Source organism: Pteronotus mesoamericanus, unplaced genomic scaffold (assembly GCF_021234165.1).
Source record: "Pteronotus mesoamericanus isolate MK-2021 breed Mesoamerican mustached bat unplaced genomic scaffold, CSHL_Meso_final scaffold_174, whole genome shotgun sequence".
In the NCBI taxonomy this organism is placed as follows: Eukaryota; Metazoa; Chordata; class Mammalia; order Chiroptera; family Mormoopidae; genus Pteronotus; species Pteronotus mesoamericanus.
The window spans coordinates 45,428,931-45,433,211 of NW_026555309.1; the positions used below are offsets into that span (position 1 = coordinate 45,428,931).

At 58.9% G+C, this 4,281-nt stretch overlaps 1 long non-coding RNA gene across 1 annotated transcript; it reads left to right on the plus strand.

Annotated features, from left to right (window-relative positions):
- Positions 1-2,289: 2,289 nt before the first annotated feature.
- LOC129084352 (uncharacterized) lies at positions 2,290-3,954 on the plus strand. The gene is made up of 3 exons (XR_008530587.1): positions 2,290-2,447; positions 3,495-3,652; positions 3,935-3,954. It is a non-coding gene; the product is annotated as an uncharacterized LOC129084352 (long non-coding RNA).
- The last annotated feature ends 327 nt before the right edge of the window (positions 3,955-4,281 follow it).

Genomic DNA, 4,281 nt, shown 5'->3' on the forward strand with positions numbered 1-4,281 from the left:
GTTCCCAGTACATTTCCTGGTGGAGATGGTCAATCAGGAGAGAGAACTCCAGATGGAATCCTTAAGGTCTCTGGGCCTCAGTTTTCTCATTTATAAAACAGGCCACCACTGCCTCTGTGCAGAGCGCGCAGTCGGCCAACTCAGACGGTAACTCTGAATCTAGGCGGCAGTTCAGGCAAAGTCTGGCCCCGCTCCGTACGCACAGGTGTCTGTCAAAGACACAGGCAGCCACGGGACTCCTGCGGAGCGGCGAGGACCCCAGAAACACTCGGAAGAGAGATGACACCCAGGCCCTCCGACAGTAAAAAGCACAAAGGCGCCTGGCTCTAAGGGCGACTCGGTTCTTTGGAACGAATCATTAGCATCCCCCGCCTGTGGCCCGCTCACAGCGCCGGCCCTGTGCGAAGTTCTGACACCGTTCCCTTCAGAGTCTGCCCTGTATACGCAGCCCGCCCGGCACCCCCGCCCCTCTGCCTAGGCTACTGAGGTCAAGTGCGCCCGGGACTTGGCAGAGCGGCAGGAGCTTCCCTCCAGCTGCCCAGCAAGCTGTGTGGCCGCGAGAAGGCGGTGCTGCCGGAGAGGTGGGCCTGGGGCCACGCCTGCGTCGGATGCGCTCCAAGCCGACGCAGGGCTCTGCGGGCAGGGATAAATCCCCGGGAGGCCCAGGTTCTAAGGGATCATGAGGAAATCCACATAAAAATGGTTAAAAAACTATTTTCCAAAACCGTATCATAAGCCGGCAGAAACCACGGCCTGCACTTACTGGGCTTCCAGGCTCTCCCACAGACCCACAAGCCCTAATCAAAGACCTATCTGCGCCTCACACCACAAACTGACATCACCCACAGCACCCTTATCGGCACGCAGCCTCACCGCCGAGGCTGCTCAAGCTGTCGCAACAGACCAAGGACAGGCCGATAACCCGGAGGGTGACAATGCCGTTGAGGGCCAGCCCCTTAGGGACACTCATGTTCCCCTGGACGCAGAGCACTGCTGGATGCCTCTGTCTCTTCTCATGCAGTTTTGAATTCTTAGTATAACCGCCACTGGCTAGTTTGTGGCTTGTTGAAAACAGTCCCAATTTTATTTTGCATTTGATTAGTGTTAAACATCACTTTTTTCATGAAAAGTTACCAATGTTTTGCAGTCACAGTATTGAAAAGATACGATATCCCCAGCTGCAAAAACACAGTCTCAACGCACCTGTAAAACCCGGCTTTTCCTATGGGTAGAAGCATCCCATGCCCCCCACCCCCAGCCCACAGTGCGAGCGAAGACCCAGTACCCCACAGGTGGGCTCCGGGGTTCCCACCCAGGCTCGGCCACTTAATGTGTGGCTTTGGGCAAGTTACTTAAGCCCTGTGCCTCCTTTTCCGCTCTGCAAAATGAAAGTGGCACAGCACAGCCCCTGCCAGGTTCTGCAGAGCGCGTGGAGCCACTCACTGGCCTGGCCCAGCCTCTGCGTGGCATTTCTCGAGGCCTAAGTGCCAGGAGAAAACGCTCAGCATGCTCTCTGGGCTGCTGCCCAGAGGCTGAAGCTCGGAGCAGTGGGCTGCTTCGGGGCCAAGGACGCAGAGCTGGGGGCGGCCCGGCTACAGCGTCAACACGCTCTGCACAAGGCCGGGCCCTGTCGCGCTTCTGCCAAGAGTGCAGGGCACAGAGCGTCTCCAGACCCTCCTGAGAATTAAAAACACTTCAAGGGGGAGCTGGGCATGTTTTGAAGGCCCCAGGTTTCCCTTCGCTGTCCCACCAGGCTCCTGAGCCCAAGCTAGCAAATCAAAGAGCAGGTAGTCTGGACTCCACACCTCACTGCAGCACCAAATCAGAGGTGCCTTCGCGTGGGGTGCGGGTTGCGGGGCGCAGGAGGACAGGAAGCAGCCCTGGCCCGGGCAGCCCCGGAAGACCTGGCTCTGTCCGGCAGAGGGCGGCAGAGAGCAGGGCAGAGGGCCGGGCTCCCAGCCTGTCCTGCACGGGGTCTTATTACAGTTTTACACAGCCCAGGCCTTCCTGCGGTTCCTGCTTCAGGCGCTGCGGCTGGCTGGGAGGTGTGTATACAGGAGTCAAGTCCCAGGTAGGGGGAGCAACTGGGTCAAGTGACCCCCTGCACAGAGTCTCCTTCAGCAGCCCTGGCCTTTCTCTAAGCCTTTAAGAACCCGAACCCTTGTGCTCAGCACCAAGGTCCCAGATGCCAAGAGGGAGTGAATGAGGAGCCGTCCTTCAGGGTCATGGCTCCCCACACGGGCCGGCCCAGCGCCCTCCACGCTGCCTGGGGAAGCCACAGAAGCCTCGGCCTGGCCGAGGAGGCAGCACCTCGCCTCTGACCTCTGGGAACAAGGTCCCTCCTTCCTGTTCACAGCCCGGGGACGTGTCTTGTCCCCGAACACAAGTCCAAATTCACGGTGACACATTGTTAAGTGGAGTCTTCATGGCCTGAGGACAGAAGACAGGTAGGTAAAACTTCCAGTGGGCCTGCAAGACCGCTGAAGAGGTGGGCGGGCGGCCTGCGTTCCTGCCGCATGAGGCTAGACTGAAAGGGAGTCCAGGGACAGGGAGGTCCTGCCTGGGCAGACCCCCAGGACCGCTCACCGGCCCGGGCCCTCCGCCGGGAGAGGGGTGAGAGCACGCGCTTCCAGAACCGCTGCGCCGAGGGGGCCACAGAGCCAGCTACCCAGGTTCCTGCGGGCGCCATGGGCCGACTCCAGAACCCGGCCCCGGGGCATTCCCCGCTTCTAACACATCTTCCTGGCGCCTTAACATTTACCTCAAGGCACAACTCCACAGGCTTAAATTTTAACCCAACCAAATAAAATTGCATCGCCGCTCATCAAAATACGCATGTATTTATGAAATGTATCCTCCTCCGCCCTTTGACACGGCACTCAGAGAAAACGTGCACTGAACTGTCACAGACAACGGAGCAGCAGAGAGGTCCCAGTTTCACCAGGTGGTGACCGCCTCGCCGCCCCCATCCCCCAGAGGCGGTGACACAGCACGCGGAGGCACTTCGGCAGCAATGCCAAGGCCACCTCGCGCTCCCAGGTGCGGGCGCTCGGACAGGCTTACGGAGCCTCAGCGTCCCTGTTGCCTTGTTCCTGAACTGAACTGCACTAGGTCCCCGCGCTGGAAGTCTGGCCCCCACAGCACCCTGCCCAAGGCCACCTCCCCACACTCCCTCCCTTCTTAACCAGCAGAAGGCACTCCTCACCCGGAATGTTCCAGCAATAAGGGTGCAGCTGGCACCAAGGGCAGTTCAGGAATCCCCTTAACCAAGGCACCCTACCCGCACCCCCAACCAAGGTGGTGGTCTTTCGTGCAAGTAATTAACTACGGGTGTACGTTGGAGGTACTGCGGGCTGGGGTCCAGGCCACCGAAACAAAGCGTTGCAGTAAAGCGAGTTGCCATCTGCTTGCTGGCGGAGGGTGTCGCCCCCAGGTTGTAAAGAACACTGCCTCGTGCCTGCAGCTCAGGGACCCACTCGCTCTCCTGTCACCAGGCTGCTGTCACCAGGCTGGCGCTGGTGATGACCGCAGTGGCGCACAATCTTTCCCACGGAGCGAACGTAGCCTTACAATCGCAGGAGCGTCTGAACTGCAGGTTATATGTGCTTCTTGTCACAGAGGAGTGTGAAGCACAGTCAACGCTGACTTCCAGGTGTGAAAGCGCATCATGCCAGGATGGGACCCGTGAGGGAGGCGGGGCACACACAGGTCCAGGAGGGAGAGGGGCGCAGTCCACGCCCCCGCCCCCGCCTGTGTCTGGGAGGGCGCCGGGGCCGCAAGCCAGAGGGCCTCCACTGGAGGGTTTCGAGAGCAGAACTGCTATCTTGAGCGTCTATATTTACAATCTCCTAGAAATGACATCTTTTACAGCTACTTAAATGGGCAAGAAAAAGTTTAGATGTCAACTTGAAGCTGTGCTTATGGTTTTTTAAAGTTGTTTTACAGAACATGAGCAAAAATACAGGAAGGTGGCCCTGCCCGTGTGCGTGGCTCGGTGGGATGGGCAGCACCCCCCAAAGTGGAAGGCCGCCGGCTGGATTCCCCGTTGGAGCGCATGCCTGGAATTGGGGCCTCAGTCCGCAGCTGGGATGCAGTTGGCACGCGTACGAGAGGCAACCAACGGATGTTTCTCTCCTCTTCTTCCTCTTTTCTCCTCTCTCTAAAAATAAATAAATAGCCCTGGCTGGTATGGCTCAGTGGATTAAGTGCCGGCCTGTGAATCAAAGGGTCGCTGGTTCGATGCCCAGTCAGGGCTCCTGCCTGGGTTGCAGGCCAGGTCCC